Source organism: Lepidothrix coronata, unplaced genomic scaffold (genome assembly GCF_001604755.1).
Source record: "Lepidothrix coronata isolate B3197 unplaced genomic scaffold, Lepidothrix_coronata-1.0 Scaffold2, whole genome shotgun sequence".
NCBI classification, from domain to species: domain Eukaryota; kingdom Metazoa; phylum Chordata; class Aves; order Passeriformes; family Pipridae; genus Lepidothrix; species Lepidothrix coronata.
The window spans coordinates 3,717,646-3,739,634 of NW_016690182.1; the positions used below are offsets into that span (position 1 = coordinate 3,717,646).

At 41.1% G+C, this 21,989-nt stretch overlaps 1 protein-coding gene and 1 long non-coding RNA gene across 3 annotated transcripts in view; one reads left to right on the forward strand and one right to left on the reverse strand.

The window, feature by feature from the left end:
- The window catches only part of GRIA3 (glutamate ionotropic receptor AMPA type subunit 3), a 416,095-nt gene that overhangs the window by 376,295 nt on the left and 17,811 nt on the right, over positions 1 to 21,989 (reverse strand). The gene's annotated exons all lie outside the window — the stretch shown is intronic.
- Positions 9,727 to 10,793, forward strand: LOC108498136. Its single transcript, XR_001875078.1, has 3 exons — positions 9,727 to 9,748; positions 9,842 to 9,905; positions 10,752 to 10,793. It is a non-coding gene; the product is annotated as an uncharacterized LOC108498136 (long non-coding RNA).

Consider the following 21,989-nt stretch of genomic DNA (forward strand, 5'->3'; position numbering starts at 1 on the left):
GCACAGCAGCCCCTCAGGTCAGCTGCAATCTGCCAGCAAGTCATCCCACATCCAAAATGTGCTTTTATCACAGAATTCACAGATCATTAATCCTTGAGCAAGTGGGAATTGTATCTTTTCTCTCTTTTTTATTTTTTATTTATTGCAAGATAGCGAGGAAGACCCTTGTTTTAGGGGATTAAGTCCCAGTGGAGTCATTAGGAAGCCTTCCAAATTATTTTGGTTGGCTGGGAAAGTGCTTTGGTTTACACTTTTGACAAAAAAAAAAAAACACTCTAGACAAAACCAAAAACCAGGATGAATGCTAGTCAGTAGATATTTTATCGGGGGCCGCTCAGTCAGTGACATAAATAAACCAGTTACTGACAGAAGAAACAGATGCACATATGTACAGGCCAACCCCTCTCAAAATCCATCTGCCCTGCCTTGTGGATTCTATCGAATATCAATAACTTTTTTAGCTTATTATGTAGCATATTGTCCAAAAAATATGCAAACAGTCACTATCTGCTAGTCCCCAAAGACTGGATGATGTTTCGGTGTCGACTACATTCAGAGCAGGTTTTTAACCATAGATTTCAGAAATACTAACAAATTCTTGCAACGCAGAGCTGCAGGTACCTCATGTAGGTAGTGATCTGCAGATGTAAAGCAGAAGCCATTTAAGCTCCAGACACAGACCAGGTCCTTCTCATCCTACATAGTCTAGAGACTGAGCACATGGTTTCTAGCCAAGACAGATGACAATCCTTGGGAAACATCTTTGTTTAGTGTTGTCTTAGTGAAAAACATGTGCATTAGCTTCCTGCAGTGCCACGTTACACTTCCACTGCTCACTCAGGAGATTCTACAGCACCAGGTGAATGTCCCACAGCCTAAGGACAACTCACTAAAGGTGAGAGATCAGAAAAGCAAAGGGCACCACCTGCTCACTGCTGTGGGTCTCTCCAGTGTCACAGGTACACGCATGGCATGTGACACGTGGCTTCTCACCAGCTCAGATCACCTCTGCAGTCACTCCCACAGTCTCTCCCACAAACCCCTCAGCAGACAAGGCCTCAGCACAGCTCCCCCAAGCCAGCAGCCTCTACACAGGGGACTAATGGAGGAGAGCAGCAACTCCAAACAGACCAAAGGGAATACTTCATGCATATGAAATTCAGAAGTAGCAAGGGAAAGCCAGTATCCTCAGGCTATGAGTGCTGCCAAAAGGGGTGGGACAGCAATCACACCTTGGCAGGAGTCAGAAAACTAAATAGCTTACAGCTGATGTGATGAGTAAGGAGAGACCTAAGCAAAGTGAGGTGCAGGAGACTTAAGTTAATTATGACCAGGGTAGATGTAGAACTTCATCCAAAATGTGAAGACTTCCCCATTGCACAGGTGGAGGAACATCACAACACGCGGGTGCACTGGTCAGTGCTAAAGCTACCAAGAGTTAATCAAAGGAACATTTTCATTTGGTGCTGCACAGGAAAGGATGTTAAAACACCTGGGCATCTCCTTTCAAGTATTAGCATCTTGCAGGTTCCAGATCAGGGGAGAAAGGAGGTCACCTGCCCCTTGGTAATTCAGCTGTGAGGGGTTAAAAATGCTCCTCCTCACCCCAGCACAGGAGCTGTTCCTCTGTGCAGACTGGCTGCGAGAAAAGAGTGCTGCAAAGCAGCAGTGCAGATGGAGCAAGTGCTTTCTAACATACATGCAAGGCTGTGGCTGCTGCAGGCAGGCTGGTGTTCTGAGGGATGCTGACTACATGCCAGAGCACAACAGGCACTTCAAGTCCTGCTTTTCTTTATTTGTGGCTTGCATTGTCTGTCATTCAAATTTGAATGGTCAACAATAAACCGTTGCTTACAATGACTGCTTCCAGGATGACTGCATTTAATGCTTTCCTGACACACTGTTAGAGAGATATATGTTATTATTATTATTTTCAAATCAATGCTTAAATGAATAATTTGTATGCACCAGTGAGCTTTACTTGAAATCTAGAGACATGTCTAAAAATAAATGTTGTGCCAATGGGTAAATTCTGGCAAGTCATTGAATCAAGGGGAGCGTGACAGGGGCGAGTGGAAGATGGAAATAATTAAGCTGGGTTTTTTGCCCTTTTCATCAGGAGAAAAAAAAAAACATTTTGCCTAACAGATGAAAATTTGAAGTGTTCTGTAGGAGACACCTTTTGTTTTCCCCAATAATGAGCCGATTCCAACACCCAAACCAACCCCCTACACAAAGAAATGCATGACTTCTATGCATTTTTTTTCACATGTAGCTGTTCGGGTTTTTTTTCAAATACAGTTTTTAGAGAGCCTGAAATGTAAAAGAGAGTCTTGAAGTTCCCCGAGGAAATTTGCACAGCAGATGGTAAGATATTGTAGTTTCAGAGGTTTGATTAGAAGGGTTGGTGATATCTGGTGGGTTGAGTGCAGGCGTGAGAACCAGGAGCTTTCAAATTCTAATCCCCACTTTACCACTTCCTCCCTGCCCAGCCTGTGGCAGGTTGTGTGATATTCTCCATCTGCATTACTGCAAAATGCAAACATGGGTGATTCTCACAGGGTTGCTTAGAAGGATTAATCTAAGGTTTTAGTTTGCTTAGAAGATCTTAAATGCTAGCCATACTTCATAAATGAAACACTATTGTTATACCAAATCAGAATCTGCAATGCTCTACAACCCAAAATAGTACTTCTGAAAAAGTACGGTTCTAACACCCTCACTCTAAGCAGATCATCCAGAAAATAACTGGTAATCAACCTGAACTAAACATACTGAGACAAATTCAGTGTGAATTTTTTCACGTGGCACTTCTACAAGTGTACTGTTTTAAGGATTAAGTTTATAAACAGAATTCTGAACAATACAGTAAATAGCAAAAAAAAAACCAAAACCAAACAAACCCCCAAACTGTAAATAAACAAAGCAAAGACATCATTGGAAAGAAACATATCATGGGAAGGACTTTGTTCTCTTAAGGGCTCATAAAAACATATCTCCAGTCCTGATGGGGACCTGAAATACTTAATGCTTACAGCAAACATTTGCTTTTGCAGTATCTTCTCTTGTACTTCTTTCCCTTCATGAGTTTAGAAGTGTAATCCACATTTAACTATTTTAAGCCAAAAGCTAAATAGTTTAATGAAAAACAGGAAAAGATATAATTGAGTATCATTTTAATGAAGGCTACACCTAAAAAGCTTTTATACAAGTGGCCCAGAACCTCTCTGTTTCACCACCAGATGTGAAAACATCTTAATCCAGTACAACCGAGGATTCCTTCAACAACATGCCAAGAAGTAAATTACTTCCACTAAGTGGAATAGACTCATTTTTGCCTACTGTAAGAGATTCCTAAGCTTTTTCCTCATGTGTCTTGGAACCTATAGATCAATTATCAGTTAAAGATAATTCACCCCAATGTTGTGATTCCTACTTGTATTTTATCTGGTCAGTACATCAACTCTGAAATAACCACTACACACTGAGGCAAATAACATCAAAATATGTTGCATAGAATACAGCAGTCAACTCCTATAGCTTGAAGCCACTAAATACAACTAGTTAAAGCCTAGAAATTGTGTTTACAAAAAAAACATACGCCAAAAATTCACACACACACCCCACAAAGCTTCAACATTTGTTAGGGGAATGAGACGAGAGTACGTGGGAGGGAGAAAAAACACCCCACAAAATAAAAAGTTTAGCCACTTTTCACAGAATTAAAGGTTCCTCCCACATCCATTCAGGAGTAGTTGGTTGCAGGTCTTACATTCCTTGGCTCACTATCTGCTCTATTGTCACTGAGACATCCTACACATTCCTCCAGTGCATGGCAGCAAAGTCAGAGAGAAATAATTGTGGCCATCCACAATGCTCATCTGTCCATCCTGTCTAGGGTTAGTGGTAGAAAGGATATAAGGCACAAGAAGTACAATTTATACAAGGAAATGCAGAAATGCAAGGTTCAAATTTATGTTAGCCAAGAGCACTTATTTACTCCTGCTTTAATTAAAATTAGATGTTCGATGTGGAAAATATTCAGTGTATTCTTACAGGAAAAAGAAAACAGATGGAAAGACACTAATGAGCTCAGGGGCAGCAATCTCTTCATTATGCATCCAGAGATACACAGAATTCAAAGAATAGGAGTTCCACATTTAGAATGGAATACAGGACTTCACATTTAAAGACTCCAAAACATTAAATCAGTCAAATTCCTAAAACTGAGTGGCTTATGGCTGTGGTAATGTTCATGGAGTGTTGTGCCCAAACCAAAACAAGAGGTTGAAAGAGAGAGAAGCAATTGTCAGTCTTCAAAAACATGAGTAAGAGACATTAAAACCCTCCCATACCCCCACAGGCTTGAAAACATTTTTGTATCTGTTGAGCCCTGACATCACTGTGAGTCATTACTCGGAATCAAAAGAAATTAGGGGGCTTAGATGTATTGCAGACACCTCCTGAAAAATCTTCATGCAGCACTTTGTGAACATGGTTGCTTGTTGCCTGCCCTTAGAAACCCACACACACTGTGCTTCACTGAAAATTTGCTTGCTGAATTTGTAGTTATTTAAGTTGTTTCAAAACAATTTTCCATTGGGGAATGAAAAAAGAAAAAAAATAAAGGAACCTGAAAAATCAACTCTCAGTGCTGTATTTGTTAGACCTATGAAAATGTGCAGCCTCCCCCTGAACCAAGCACTGAATTCAGATGCTGCTTTGACCTTATATCTCTTATGTACAATCGTATGTGAACTACGCTATTATTTCCGAGTACCTTATCTTCTGTTCTGGGCTGTATCTGTGTCCACAGAGAGGAGCTGCATTTTGATTTTAAATTTTGGAGCAAAAGGTCAATCTGCATCAGCAAGAGAGAGAATTAGAAGAGAACTGAGACTGAATAGGATCCCATTTGTTTAGAAAGTAAATACACAGCTATACAAGAACTGCCTTTTAATTTCATTTGTCTAAAGCAATAGCATGAAATCCAAGTCGGTTTTCCCACAATGAAATCATTTCACTGATGCATTTTCTCCTGCTTGGAATAATGTCTCATACTTCTTTATTCCATCTTTAAGATTAATTCAGGGAAATCAAGGGTACTTCTCTCATGGGCTGCAGGCAGTCATGTGGTTAAGGTTTGTTTCAAATTACCCTGCTGCTTAGTGAGGATCTACATCACCTTCAATCAGAAAGAATAATGTTGTGTTTGCTCACAATCTTAAGAAGAAAATAATTCAAATAACCACAGTTACTTAGATAAAATTCCTTTAGTGGAAGAAAATTCCTTCCCCCATGAGTTTCAGGATCCCAGTAACTATTTCAGATATTCTCAACTGCAGTGGTAGTGAGACTGTTTCACTAATTTCACAGAAAGTAATTGTGGGCTTAGATGGAACCAACGATTTTCATAACAGAGCTCAGAGCTGAAAAATTCCATGTGTTCTGGGTACATCTGGGCACCCATTTACACTGCAGAAAACCAGAAACAAAACCTTTCATCAGAGCAGCCTTGGATGCTGAAACTATTGTGAGGGATGTAGTTACTTCTCCAGTACTGCACAGCTGCATTCACAGGTCTGGTCACCCAGGACAGTTCATCCATAGAAATAACGTGCAGTTCCCCTGCCTTTTCTAACAGCCTGTCCTACTCATGTGTTCTTCAATTATCTCAGGGCAGAAATGTATGAGTGCATCATTAAATCCATTCACACCCATACTGGATATCAAATGGTTAATTTTCTGATGATTGGAAAGCATTTTGTCTTTCCCACTGACAGCAATAAAGGCTTACATGCAGATATCCTCAGGTATGCCATTACCTTTAAGAATGCCTTTCCATTTTTTTTTTTATATAGACAGCCATTCCTATACATGTAAAATCACTTCAGTGATGAAAATATTTCTGCCAAGAAATTTTCTGTTGGAAAGTTGATGAAAAACAGAAGCCATATACACAGTCACAAGTGCAAGGATTTACTCAGAGAGATATCTCGATGCCCTTAATTCAGGAAAATGTTTGGGCAGTAGTTCAGTGTGTCTGTTTTGGGCCTGTAAGATCCCTGCCCTGATGAGCAACTCCTTGAGAAGATGAAGTTCATTGAGTTCCAGGATCACACCCTTGACTAAGGTTTTCTCAGGACTCAAGAATCACCAACAATCATTAAAACCTTTCTTAAGGAAGAGCTGTGCTAGACAGAGTCCTTTAGGGTAAATCAGGATGGGCTTATCATTTCCCACAAACATTACCTTAACTAACAAAGTGGTAACATCCCTCTCTCCCATTTACCCAGCTCTTATTCTTGCCTGGCTCAATGCCCTGACTGCAAGGCTTGGAGAAGGATGCTACAATTACTGAGGAGTGGATTATTTTTAACAGTTCCGTCCTTCTCATTTCCAAGGATACATTGCTTCCTATTACTTGACAGACATTTCCTAGTATAATTTATGAGAGCAATTGGGAGTAAAATGGAGTGTTGCTTTTCTAAACCAAAATAATAACAGCGATCTAGGCCAATTCTAGACAGTCTGATGTAACAGGCGGGTGGAGCATGAGAGTCTGTGGCACTGGAAATGGAGGAATCGGTTCTTCTCTGATATAAATTCTTCAGTTGCATCTTAGATAAGCCTGAAAATGTCATATAAAAGCTAATGCAGATAATCTCAAAGCGACAAAGATCCATGAGAGCCCTAGAAACTTATGCTGAATTAAGTTCTGGGGCAATTTACTGCATTTCCTTACACTGCAAAAAACCAACAGAAATATGCATCAAAGTATGGGCATTAATTTGCATTTGACCTCTGCTTCAACTTGATGACCCCTTGCTGCCTGGGGACAAGCAGCAACCCCAGTTACTACTGCAAAAACATGCTTAAAGAAGTAACTCAACACGACCAAAAGGTCTGTGCCTCATAAATCTTGATCTATTGGTTTTGGCCTAACTTTCTGCCCAGCTCCACACACCTTCTCATACTCTAGGAAGACTTATTTGGGGTTTTTTTTGAAACCTGGATTCTTAAACATCAAAATTTGGTATAATAAACTTCACTATGAGAACATGACATTGTACCCAGGTTTTGAACCCAGCCTTGATACCAGCAGAATTTAATCAGCTTCACTGTCAAGCACAGGTTTCAGAAATCAAACTGATTGAGCCTCTAAGGGATTGACTTAAAAGGAAAGTATGCAGCCCTTTTTATTTTAGTATGGCCTCAGGACCACGGGCAGTAATTGCAGCAAAACAATATCAGTATCAAAGATTTCAAGTCTCTCTTACAAGCTAAATTAATGGTCACCAAGAAAGGTGTCAAGTTAAATTTAACTTTGGAAGATACATTGCAGAGAAGCTCATAGAAGTAGCTTGATGTAATGCACAAAGAGACACTTCCAATTATCTTACATATATGCAGGAAAAGTATGGTAAAGGATTTTTTTCCCCCCTCTGGATTTTCTGTATTATTATTCAAAAACAGAGAGAATGAGAGAGAAATGTAGTATTTCCTACTCCTTAGTTTCCCCCTTCTTAAAAGAGTAAAGTTTCCACAGCTATTACCTTAGTAAAACTGAGCTCTATTAAATGGGGGTTGGTTTGGTTTTAAAAGACTACCGGTTGGGGTTTTTTTCACCTTTGGCCCCATCTGTTAGTGGCTGCTGAAAGTCAGCTCATCAATAACTTTTTGTGGTCAGTGTCTTTTCCTGCTCCTCTAGGAACAGGATGGGAGATTAATTCTAGCAAAAAAAAGGCAAGAAAGGTGGTGACTTCAGAAAGGCAGCACGAGGGCAACTATACTGATATAATTACTCTGTACTTCCCCCATCCTAATACAGGCAGGATTTACATCTTTTATTATTGACCTTTGATTAAGAGCCAGGAAGAAGCTTTTTTAAATGCAAACTCATCAGTTGTGAGTCTACTCAGAGAAGCAAGAACATCACCTATGCAAAGACCACCACTTGGAGAACACAACTCCATATTCACTGTGTTAATATAAAGACACTTTATTTTAACCCACCAAGTTTTCAAAACTCTACTGCAGAATAAAATCTACATTCCAAAGAAAGCACAGAATGCATCTCATCCAAAAAAAAAAAAATAAAAATTACCAGCCCAAAACCAAACAGGCATTTAGAAGACTCTACAGGCTCAGAGATGACTGACTTTTATCTTCATAAATATTTTTGTATCTCAAAGGTACAAGCTAAGAAACTGCTTTCCTCTCACAAGCCCTAATATCCAGTCAGGCCGAAGACACAAGTCCTGTTGGTGGCTAGACAGACTTAGTCTCCTATGCTTTGAAAACCCTACTTGTCACCTACCTGCCTATCCCTGAATATTTTTAAAATTTGACCTAGTTAGGTGCTGTGATTTAACCCCAGTCAGCAACTCAGTGCCACACAGCCACTCACTCGCCCACCCCCAGCTGGATGAGGAGGAGAATCACAAAGAGGGAAAACCCATGGGTTCAGACAAGAACACTTTAACAATTGAAGTAAAATATAATAATAATAGTAATTATGATGATGAAAAGGAGACTGAGAGATAGGAATAAAACCCAAAACCTACAAATGATGCACAATACCACTGCTCACCTCCCGCTGACCGATGCCCAGCCCGGCCCCAAGCAGTGGCCTCTGGGCAACTCCCCCCAGTTTCTGTACTGGGCAGGATGTTCTGTGGGGTGGGATATCTTTTGGCCAGTTCTGGTCAGCTCTCCTGGCCACAATCCCTCCCAGCTGTTTGTGCATCTGCTACACTGGTAGAGCATGAGACACTGAAGTCCTTGACTTAGAGTGAGCACTACTTAGCTACTGCTAAACTATCAGTGTGTTATCGACATTATTCTCATATTAAATCCAATACACAGCACAGTACCAGCTACTAAAACCAAAATGAAATCTATCCCAGCCAAAACCAGGATTTAAGGCTAAGGCAGAACATTAAAACCAGTGTGAAAGTAGCTTATAGTATTAGCCATTAACATTCAGGTGGAGAGAAAGTTACATTTCTACCATTTCTTAAATTACCTTCTCAAACTTTTACACTCTTGTTGAGCATTCTCAAGTTGAGATCAACTTAAACAGGCACTTCTCTAATTTCCTTGTCTTTGAGCTGAACCTTTGATTGAGGATGACAAGTCTTGCAAGGACAATTTAAAACTGACACTTGGGCCAGCAATTGCCAATCACCCCTTCATGTGCGTTAGTCATGCATTCCGCAGAGCTGAGGGGTTTTGACTTAACCTCATTTCACTTCTGACAATCTTTACAAAGGAATTATTTGCAGTTGCTACAATGTGTGATGGGTTTGAACTTAGGTCAGGGAGATTGAATTAAAGCAGAGGGCATCCTCGTGATGAAATCATACCAACTTTTCCAAATAAAATTACTTATCCATGCACAACAAAGGATTGAATAATGTAAGAAGGTGTCCTTTTGTGATGGGGATTTTCTTCTCATGAGAACAGGTTATGCTTTACTGTCAAAAATATTTAAAGGTCATGGGCATCATAACCTACAGCAATTCATTTCAACCTGTGAAAAACGCTTTACATCTCCCTCTACTAAACTAATTTGGCAGCTTGAATTCAGTGGCTATATTTCCAGCTCAGCTGCTCACCTCATAGACAATCTGTGTTTTGTGGTGCATCATCCCACTTTGTTGCATCACAGGACCCCAGGTTCATTTCTACACTGTTGGGTTGTGAGTACAAAGTTTAGGTGGCCACGAGGATGTGTTTTCTGAAGGTTTGCATTTAACATACTGCTTCAATGCTACCCTGTGGACACAGGGATGCATCATTAGCACTAGAGTAACTCTGTTTCTTTTGGGAATGGAAGTGACTGTCATAAAAAGAAACATCAAAACAAACTATATGTCATCAGATAAACTAAGTGTGATAAGGTTAGATCAGTTCAATCTCAGGAGGAACGGGGAATGTCATGACCACAATGAGAGACACTGTCATCAACACACCCCTGACACCAAAAGTAATGCACACTGGAAACTTAGTTTCAGAGGGCCCAAGGCAACACCGCTCCCTCCAGCCCTGGTCACTGCTTTGAGGTGAGGACAGTACCTCAAAGAGCAGCCCTGAACAGTGAAACTCCTGCTAGGCAGCTGCATCTGAGATGGCTTCCAGTGCCCCCTGACCTGCAAGGGACTGTCCCTGGCACAGAACCACACTAGCAGAGCCACTTCCCCCCTAAAGGTGCTGGGTGTGGCTGCCTGTCTCTCTCAGCACAGCCTGTGCTGGCCTCCTCTGCTACCTGTCCTTGACAGAAGCACCAGCCACAGTCCAGAGCCCTGTGCAGCCCTGGGGAGCTGGTGTCACTGGCTGCCTCTGTGAGGACACCCAGCTCTGCTTGCCCCTGCCACCAACACAGAGGCCCCAGAAACACTTGATCCTACAGTACTTTAAACACACCATTTTTCCCCATTACACTTTTCTGTCTCGTAAGGGCAAGTCGTGGGTGTTTAACACAGAGATGCCACATGAAACCAAGGTTACAAAAATAATCCCAGCTTTTTATTAATAGCAAACAACCCCTTCACCCCAGCTACAAGTACCACACTTTTACAACGAGCTATAAAGACAGCAAGATACTGACTTCAATAACTTCACTTGGTTAACAACTACTGGAATGTGCAGGAATGTGCAGGGCAGCATCCAAACAAAACAAAACAACCATTATTGGATTTCTTCCTTAAAGTCACTGTGTGGATCGTTTCTTTAAAACTCTAACACAGACTCCTAGAGCAACAGAAAAAAAATGATGCTGGAATCTCAAGTGGAGCAGAGCAGGTGACTTTAAAAGGTAATAATGTGCCTTAGTGGTAGAAGTTGTTCAGTGTTACACCAAAATGACTCATTCCTTAGCACAGCCACGCACAGAGTGGTGCAGATTTGAGCTTCCTATCCCATACAAAACAGAGACTCTGAGTACAAATATTTTTCCTTTAATTCCCAGCCTGCAAGGAAGAATGTCATTATCAATGTGACTTTGAAAAAAGCGCTCCACATGCACCACATTACTCAGATTTGTTCTCTTCATGTGTTCAAAGTTAAACAAACATTTCTGCATTTCACTCCCGTTATCTCAAAGTCACAGGAGTGAAATCTGAATTCTTCTCTGGCTCCTCCATCAGCAGTAGATGCTCAGCTCTTTATTGCACTAACCTAACAATGAGAACCTTTACTATCTCCAATAATGCACAAACAAGAGAGGCCCCAGCACCAAGTTTACCTTTCTGCTAGTCTTTTTATTTTCCAAAATTAATATATGTTTATTTTTAACCAACTTTTTTTTATAAGACAACTACCCAAAGCAAATATAGAAATATGAATTAATATACAGTTTTCACCTCATGCATATTGCAAATCAGTGTTCCAAATTGTAAAGACTCCACTTAATCTAATTATGTGTTAAAAGGGATTGTTCCACTTTAACTTGCAGAAATTACTAATTCACATTTTCTGTTTAGTCTGCTTTCTTGTGAATACCAGAAATACTGTCCTACAAAGAACTATACAAGTTCCTCATCTGTAAAAGGCATGGTTTCTTCCGGGTGTAAAAATAAAACTGACAAAGGAATCCATTTTCTAAAAAACATGTCACTAAAGGATTTATGACTTTCCTTCATTTTTTTCCCCCACAACTAGTACAGATTTCTCTTTCTCAAGGTCCATTTCTAACATTCTGTGTAATTAAAGTTTGGGGATTGGGTTGTGGGTTGGGTTTTTTTTCAAACACTAAAGCAGCTTCTTGTAGTAAGTAATGTCAGCCTTGGGTGCAGACAAGAATGAATTAAACCTCAAATACTGCATTTTAATGGGAATCAAATTAGATTGGTCTCATCTTAGGTGGCACTTGTCGACACTACACACCAAATCCCCACTGGCTGTGTTGTTTATTTACCTGTTTTTTTTCTTTCCTCTGTCCACAAGGAAAGGTCTTTCTTGATCCCCTGGCAAAGCAGGGAAGCTCTGCCTGCCCAGGAAAGCATTTGTGGACAAGCTTTCAGACTCCTCTCATCGACAGCTGAAACATTGACAAGTGTTTTACCTGTCATTATGTAAAACTGTTAACACATGTTTCCATGCTACTTATAAATGCAGATCTACATATACAGACTAAATTAACATAGTCTATAATAAGCCTCACTAATCCTCCAACTAAGAACAGATTGACATTTAAAACTGTCAGGAAAATTCAATGCCTGAAAAGGATTTATCTGCACAAGCCCAAACCTTTTCAGTCGGTCAGATCATAATAAAAGGCTATAAAAGGGAAACAAAGACTTGGGAAACCTTGTCTCAGCTGATGTCAATAACAGAACTACAAAACCCTCAGAGGAGCCAGGAGTTCATTCCTGGTACTTGGGGCTGTTCCCTGAGCCAGTGCACACAAGAAGTTCACAATCCTCTGCTCTCTCCTCCTCCCTCCTCTGTTTCACAGCAGTGTAAGCCACATGTCTAGATTTAGACATGTACATAGTCTTAGGGGCTTCCAGGGGCCCTTCACCTGTTTATCTACAGCAGGTACATTTGGATTTTACTCTCTTGAGAACTGCTGTCCCTTCAAGGCACCCATCTTCCTGTACATTGCTACAATGTCCCATTGAGTCCATGAAAACTCCCACAGGGCCAATAACAAATCACACATGTAAGAAGTACTGATCTAGTTTCCTTTCCTGAAAAGTTCTTCCATGCAAGCACTGCCTTTGAATTGTGTGTGTGCATAGTAACCTGAGTCAGGCCTCTACATGATGCTTTTATATAAATAATTTTTAAAATGTAGGCTAAAGTAATTAGTACAATGCTGTAACTCACAGCAGGTAGAGCTTATCTTGTGTGATCCAAGAACACCCCAAGAAGCTTCTCCCACTTTTTTCACCTCGGGAGTTTCTCCACTCTCCTCCTACCCATCCCCCTCATCCCCTACCACTTACACCAGATTTATTCCTGGAAAGCAGTTTTCTCCACACACAGATCACACATTAGAACTGACTTAGAGAAATTTGATCTCCCAATTAACCCCACATCGCTGTAAGAAGCCTCCTCTATTGTTTTCTGAAGTAAAATTGAACTCCTTGGTACTACTGTGCTGCACATGGCCTTAGATTAATGTCTTTTCTACTTTTTCACTGATGAAGGAGTTGTCAAATAAACGTGCCCTTTAGCTAGCTGTCAGGGAAAAATAAAGCCTCCTGTGGCATTCAGGAAAAATAGCACAGAGCAGAAAGCAGGATTTTGTATCCCAAAGTGGATAAATCTATATTAGCTGAAAGCTGACTTCCACTTGAAACAAAAAAAAAAAAAAAAAGGCAGTTCCCCACTGAAAACCTCAAATCTTTTGCAAACACATTGCTATTCACAGAAGGTCCCACTTTCCAACAGTACAAACCTTCACTTTTCGGGTCCCTCCAGAGGCTTTCCCGTTCCTGTACCCTCTGCAAACCACAGCACAGCCTCCAACAAAAAGCAGGAGATATTTTGATCCCGAATAGGGGCACTGAAGCCACCTCAGGAACGACGAGCTCTGTGCTCCCCTCACACTGAGCACGGGGCAGGAATGGCAGAGCGGGCAGAGAATCCTGCCCAGCTGAGCCAGGTTGTTCCTCAGCAGGTCCAACGAGCCCCAGCTGTGTCCCCAACCACACCCCAGGGCACAGGTGCAGGCAAAGGCCCAGTCAGGACTGAGTTGTTCTGAATTTACATTTCATAGCAAAGAGAAGCAGGATAACTTGTCTTGTGCTGCTTAGTGAAGTTTAGGAGAAGCCACAGTGCAGAGCCTGTAAGCTCTGCAGGAGCTGCCTAAGGAAGAATGATAAATTTTCAGAGAGGGAGTTAAGAGCACAGGGGAATAGCCCCCCTGGGCACCCTCTTTCTTGATGCTTCAAGCCAGGGCTCCAACCACTGCACAGCCATTTCTCTGGAAAATTTCCGTATCCTCTACTGCCCCTGTATTGCTAAAATCTCCTCCCTCATCTTCCTTTGGAGATGAGAACAGCAGGAGAGCCAGGGAATCGCTCTTGCTAATGCAGCCTGACCCAGCCCCACCAGAGATCCCTAATGCTGCAGGAACAGGCTGTTCACCCAGCAAAGCAGAACTGCACGAGGAAGGGGAGAATGAGCCACAAACCCCTGTGTGCTGCCATCAGGAAGAGCAGAGTCAGACATTTCATATTGGTTCTCATAATAAATAAAATTAGCTGAATATTTTTTACAGCTGTGTCAATTGGAAACTATTTTGTTATTATCCAACTTGCACTATCTAGTCCTAACTAAAAAGCAATCCAGGTAACTGCAAATGAAGGAGCAACATTTTTTTGTGATGTGAATTCCCCAGTGAACATGAAATTAGCAGATGTTTTTGCAATACTGGTTATTTCTTTATCTATGGCACTTTTTCATTGCTGGGGGACATTCAGAAACAATCTGGGCTTTTACCAGATGTCTGTAAAGTAGTAGCTACTCCTTGATCCACTTGACTTCTTTAATGCCTGAGGATATGTTCAGTATACATTTGGTAAGAGGAATTTTTATTGGTTCTACGGTTTTATGCTGATCATCATCATGCTTGTTGTCATAAATAATAGGGTACTCTAAAAGAGATGTGATTCTGGGTAACAGGACCAAGCAACTGGAAAAAATTCTCCCTAGAATAGGTTTTCAGATTTAAACAGAGATATTGGTTAGACTGTATGTATTTGCAAACCTATTTCTTTAGGCAAAGATTAGAAAGGCAAGGAGAATCACAAAGTCAATTTTAACTGTGAATGTGCACCTAAAAAACACATTAAATTGTATCTTTGTCTGGGGCTCATGCATTTCTCCAGTGCCCTAGAACAAGCTCAACAACACTGAAATCTGGATGAATTATTTTAGAACTTGAAAGAAGATTTTAACTGTTGGCAGTTTTCAGTGAAGTTCTTCTCATCTGCACTTGCACCATGTGAATGGGAAGGAGGGAGAGAGATGGACTGAAAAAACTCTACCTTTAGCTTTGTATCTTGAGCTCTGAACAAAAACATATTCTAAACAGACAGCACAAATGTGACACTAAAGGTTTCTCTCCTTTAGTGTCACATTTCAAATGCAAAAAAAACCTTGAGAGCTTCAGTTGAAAGCATTGCTACGATAAAATGTGAGGAAAAAATCCAAATGGATTGAAATCTCCCAGGTTAACTAAACAATTGTCTGAGACAGAGACCAATCAAGGTGGTTTTCACTAGTCTGGGAAAAAAAAATGCAGCTTTTGAATAACACTGGAAAAGTCTGGCCACTTCACTTATTTTCAGACTCAAAAACTGAACACAATGTCTGATGACAGCTGTGGAACTCTGCCCATGCCAGCATCTGGCCTTGAGGTCAGAGCAGTGTGCCCAAGCCAGAAACCCTTGGGTGCTGTGCACCGAGGAGCCGGGCACGGGCAGCAGAGCACTCGGGGTTCAAAGGGGATCGAGCAGATATGGATTCATCAAAAGCTTCATTTCACTGAACGCCCTGGGAGGCACTTGTCACTCGTTTCTTACCTCCCTCAGAGAAAGGAGAAGCTAAAATATCATCACGAAACCCAGAGGAAAGAACTAAAATAGCTGCTTGTGCGGGTAACTCATCCATCAGCCTTTATTTTTATTTTGCAGACTGGTGAGGAGGCCAGGGACAGAGGTGAGTATATTGAGAGGCCGTCCCTTTGTGCAGCTGTGTGTTTGAATTGATGGGACAGGCCTCAGAATGACAGATGGATGCCTGTAGCTATTTGATACATTCACTGAATGAATAATAAATAAAAAAGCAATGCAGTGGCATTTAAAGGGCCTCAGTCTCTACCACCTCCCAGACAAACAGGCTGCCCAACCTCAGACTTTGCACAACAGGGAGCTTTACAATTCTCAAGGACTTGTTTTACTGTTAGGACTGGGCAGAAATTGATGAAGCAGAATTTCAGTCTCTGCTGTTGAGAAAGAGTCCTTTTTCCATAGGATTATCCTCACCAGAGCTTTCACTACCAGGAAATGGTACCACTCTGGCTGTAATTAACTCAGAATACATGTAAATGTCTTAGACTTGTGCAGTAACAAAAAGCAGCAAAGACAAGGCACGGCAGCTTCACCAAAAGCCTATTCCACTGCAACCAGTGGAAGAATTTAAATTAGATCCTTAATACATACATGTTTTATCAGAGCTGCTTTTCTTCCACATGGTGTAGGAAGATGGAGCAACAACCATAAATACAGGCATTAAGTGGGCTCCTTTCTATTACTAGAGGGACAAACTTATATCAGCAAGTTGGATCTATTTAATATACATCATACTGCCTGTAATAGAGCCCGTTAAGTCCTAGCCAAATATAAGCTCATTGTTCTCCTCCACTTGCCATTCCCTTAATATCAGAGCAAATATCCTCCCAAAGAAGCTGCAGCTGCTACTCCTGAGGTGGTTCATAAAAACTCATAGCAGCCTTCAACTGTAAACACAAATGTGGCACTTAGTTTCGCTACAGATTTAGTCCACTCCCCTTCCCAAGACATTTGCTTTGATGACAAATGCTGCTGTCTGATAGCAAAGTCATGGCATCCAACAAAATACAGATGTGACTTGCCAATTTAATTTAAAAAACCCAAAACAACAAACCACATTGATGCTTGATTTCTTTTTAAGATATGTAAATGAAATTTTATTAATGCGATCTTATTTAATCTACCTTACTTTCATCACTAAATTGCTGCTAGCTAAGCTTGAGGTAATAGCTGTGATACACCACCATGTCCATGTTGTTTCAGTTAAATACAGATATTTTTATTAGAATTGAATGGTACCTTGCAAACTAGGCTAATTTAAAGGCAGAACATCACTATTTGCCTTTGCAGGAGCTGGACACTGCCTAGTCCTTACCTGGTCTTCATTCCATGACAGAGAACAGGACACACCAGCTGCTCCTCTGGATTACTCTGCCTTCCCTACGTTTTGCACATCAGAAGAAAGGTACTCTGAAGCATATCCCACTGCTCTCTGCAGGGAAGGCCCTCACCAAGCACTGCCACAGGAGACAGCAGGACCCTCAGGTGACAACTCTCTGCACAGCCAGCAGGTACCTGGACCTCAGGGGCATGGCCGGGTTCAGGAACGAATCCCAGGACGTGTGTCACAGGAGACTGGCAGCCCAAGCAGAGATTTGCAGAACCCAAGTCTGATTTTATTCTCAGAAAAGTAAATTAAACAATTATTTTTGCTTTCCAAGGGAAGAGTGGGTACAGCAGTCTGCTCTGACTACACTGTCACAGTGAATAGATGGTATGTTTGCAGCACAGGGAAACATGTCATGTTTCCTTTGCCAAAGCTGCTCCCAACAGGCATTTCCACCACCACCGAATAAAATCCTACTGGATATAGTATCTCTCCAAGACTTTAAAGTTCCCCTTATGTTCTACCAGAAATAGCTCACTTGCTTACCTGAAAAGTAAAAGGTTATTGAGGCTGTAGAGCACTGTGCCTCTGACAGGCTTCCTCCCAAACACAAAGTAAACACAAGTCCATCCAGTTTATGGTCCCTGCACAGACAGATAGCCAGGCAGCTGCAGCCAAAAGCAGATCTGTGGGTAGGTATCACTCACTGCACACAACCACAGGCCTCATCCTACCCTGCCTGCACCACTTTTCCCACCAAAACCTTTGAGATGTGCAGTCCTTAGCATGCATGGTGACATGTTTGCAGGACACTTGTGCCGCAGGAGACTTCCATCCTGGAGGGCAACAGGTCTGTAAGGGGTAAGGTCAGGTATTACAAACCACGTTTGAAAGAGCTATCCTCTTAGAGACTTCAACCTATAACCCCATGAGTCCATTTTTCTCCAGGGAGAGGGGTTTGCTGTGCATTTCTCTCTTCAGGAAATATCACATACAAATCACTTTGCTTTTGGCATATCTGCAAATTCATTTCTTCTTTCTCGAGAAAGTCCCAAAAGGACAGACTAGCAGTAGCCACTGGGAAGGCAGCTAGATGGAAAGGACCTAACATCTTATGAAAACCTGTGGCATAGCGGAACCCCTTCCTCTCTTCTTTTCTTTCTTCCTCCATCCCTCTCTAAAACTGTAATCCTGAAAGCTTGGTTCAGCATTTCCTCAAACCCTTCCATCAGTCCCCTTTATATAAAACAAATAAAACTGCCTGTCTTGTCAATATTCAGCAAAAATTTTCCTAGCTATTTTATCTTGAATGAGATGAAACTACAAAACTGTTTAGACAACAAAGAGTGCCTTGGCAGTGACTTAGTGCCTTATTGGGCCCTCTGCCACAAGTTCCTGTGGTCACAAATGGCATCAAGGACTTCTGCATAGCTTCCAGGACCAAAAACCTGAAAAAATACCATTAAACATGAAAAACGAAATTAATATCTCTACCAGAAATTCCTAGGAAAGTTCCAGCATTGAAGGAGACCTCCTATGTCTTCTCTCCTGGGAAAATTTCCTCATGCATCAACTTTAGGTCTAACCAATTCTTTATTTAACAGAAATAAATTAAATAACTCTTTAACTAACCAGTTGGTTTGGTTTTTTTAATCCAGATGAAAGTGATGAACGTGCAGAAATCCCAGAGAAGACACGGACAAGCACACTTATCCCAGTCCTGGTGAAGGGCAGGCCAGGCCAGGCCAGAAGTCTGGGGGATGAAGCCAACAGCCATCCCAGCCCTGAACAGCTCCTGGGTGACAGCCAAGACCTGTCTGCTCCTGGGACCGAGACCCCTGTGCTGGCCACACTCACAGAGCCCCGCTGGGTTCTGCCAACCCCTTCAAACTGGTATTCAGAGAGGACATAAATAATCACACCTGCATACAGACATACCTAAAACTGGACTGTACACACGATTCATGCTTTAGACCCTAATTCAATAATGTGTTACAAGTTTTCTATGGTTTCTGTGGTTTGCTTCCTTTAATACAAAATCTGCCCCTAAGGACTTAAAGCCCCTATAACCAAAAATGTGCAGCAGCATCTTAGGAAGTGTGGCAAAAATTTGTACCAACAGCTTTTTTAAAGGTCACTCTACATGACACCAAAAAGTCTGCTTTGCTGGAGTGTTTGCTGTTTGTTTCACTGCTAAATTAATAATCATCTCCTACCTTGCTTTAGGGATACAAGGTCACAGAACCCCCCGGGCTTCTCACTGCTGGAAGGATATAATGGAGATCATGAATAGCCCAACACACACTGGGACTTACCCATCCAGGCCTTATCTCCAGGACTGACTGCAGCAAATCCCTACCTGGGAATATGGATTGGTGACGAGCAATCTCAGTGGAGGGCCCTTAAATCAAGTCACTTTGCACCATGGTCTGAGACACATCCCAAAGCTGGTTCACCTTCAGGGCACAGCACAAAGCTCATCCATCTGCTCAGGCTGCTGCTGAGGGAAGGGGAGAGGATGTGTGTATCTGTTTGCAGCAGAATGTCAGTTTGGCTGCACTTAAGTTACTCTGAAAGGCACTGAATTGAATGTGGTATTTTTTTGTATCTAACAGTTGTTTCCAAAATTTTAAAAAAAGGCTGTCCCCTTGAATCCTTTAATATGAACACTAGAGTTTAGCAAATTTGAGCTTATCGTCAGCAGATTCAATTTTCTGTGCACTATGAAATAAAGAGTAGACCAGTTCTCAATCCTGTTTATTTTAGTGATGCACCTCTTTCTGTGGATCTAAATGCCTGAGAAGTTTCACAAATCTGGTCCTTTCACTCAAATTATATAGTTGAAGATTTTTGATTCAAATATCAGATAGCAGAAGGAGAATTTTTACATTAAAACACAGAAATTTTCTGAAGTATACCAGTTTTAATTTAAATACTGAAAGAAACTTCCTATAATTTATATGTTCGAGTATTTTACAATGTAATTTTTAAAATATAAAACTAAGTACGGTCATCTGGCATTTCAGGTGGCCCCAGGATTTCAACAGATTGTACTGAAATGTAATATTTGTGACATTTAACTTCCAGATATTTAGCCTTTATATCCCTTTGGAATGCAGTCATCATTACTTACTGTATTATCCATGCCAGTGAGTCGTCTTATACAAATAAGATTATATATATATAATATATATATAATTTGTATATATTATACAAATAAGATTCTCAGTTCTGTTGCTAAAATTCACCAGCAGCACTTCACCATTTTTGCCCAGCAGTCCTGCAAAGCAGCCAGGATTAATGGTGTTTTCATGCCATGACCCATTGCCCAAATAGCCCATTGGCCACAGAACAAACGAGTCAGAACTTCTACTTCAGTCTGTTGAAGCCTTCAGGAAAGGATTACAGACTTTCAGCAACAAAGAAAATGTGCATTTAGGATTGCTGGGTTTAACTCTCAGCTACAGTCAAAGCTTTGCAGGTCACAGTGACCAAAACACTGAAAATACTGCATTTCATGTCACCTTCCTTAAACAACAGCAACACCTTTCTGTGCTGCAGACTTTCTACAATAAGCTCATTAGCTTTCTAACTTGCTTGAATTAGAGTTTTCAAGATTCAGAGGAGTTTTAAGTTGGGCATTAGGGAAAGGTTCTTCCCCCAGAGGGTGGTTGGGCACTGAACAGGCTCCCCAGGGAAGGGATCACAGCACCAGGCCTGGCAGAGTTCAAGAAGCATTTGGACAACACTCTCAGGCACCTGCTGGGATTCTTGGGGCTGTCCCATGCAGGGCCAGGAGCTGGACTTTGATGATCCTTGATGAATCCCTTCCAACTCAGGATATTCCATGATTCTATGATTCTAAGATTTTGAAGTCCCACTACACCAAAACTCAACACTGAAGAAATTCAAGCTCCTACTCAAATGGAAAAGCTGAAAATTCACTGTGGAACAAAAATACAAAAATAGCTGTTGTTTGGGATTTTTCAGACAAGCATAATAATATAATGTAAAAATTAAGCATTTGTAATTTTTGCATTAGAACTGTTAATTGAAATTTGCACAGCTCCATGGAATGCATGATTAAGTGGAGAAACAGGCAGAAAAAAATTCCAACCACATCTGTGCACAAGAAAAGAGTTAACTGAATATCGCTTCCATTCAGATGTACCAACATTCAGATGCTACTTCAGCTGAAGCTGCTCTTAAGGAAACGTAGCAGGATGGTTTGTTTTGAAGCCATTCAATAGTAGGGTTGAAAAGAGAACAGTTTCAGATCAAAACCAAAGCAGAATTAAAAATTGAAAATCTTGTCAGAAAAACTGCAACATTTTGCACAATTTAAGCTTTTGATGGAGTTAAAAATGCTTACTATTGCAGAACTGATATTTTTAGTAGAAGCAGTGTTCTCTTTCAGCAGAATTTCTCCAAGGAAAGGGTCCCAGCCACCACTGCCTTCCTGACATCCAGCTGATGATACTTCTACAGCTGCAATAAGTATTAAAACTGTGACTCCCAGGGACTAGTAAAGGTACTGCATCTTCTTGCTCTCAATACAAACTCAAAATAAAGAATAAGAAAGGTGGTTTTAAATTCATAGCCACTTTAAAGGTCACAGAAAGTATTATACTATTACAAGATTAGCTAATTATATTATTTATGGAAAGCATTTGTTCTAGGAGCAGAGACTAGACATAACTACAATTGGATGTGTCTGTGACAAATCTAGAAATTAAACAAAGCTCCCCTAAAGTCAAAGGCAGGGGATTTTTTTTCTACCATAAAACCACTCTGGACGTGCTGTCCTGGCAGGAAAACCTCCTTTCCATTATTTATTACCCTGTGAACTGCTACTGGTAATGCTAATAGCTCTCTGCATCATTCCTAGAGCTGAGCAACTGGTGGATGCTGAGATTTCAGCTGAGTTGGGGTCCAGTGACAAATTCAAGCCCTATGTATGCAGACGAACTGCAGCAAATAAATAAAAATATTCCATTTGAGCTAATTTGAGGAATGAAACCTCTCCAAAGGACCAAGTTAGAAGCAACAGAAGGAAAAAGATCAGCTTAGTTTAG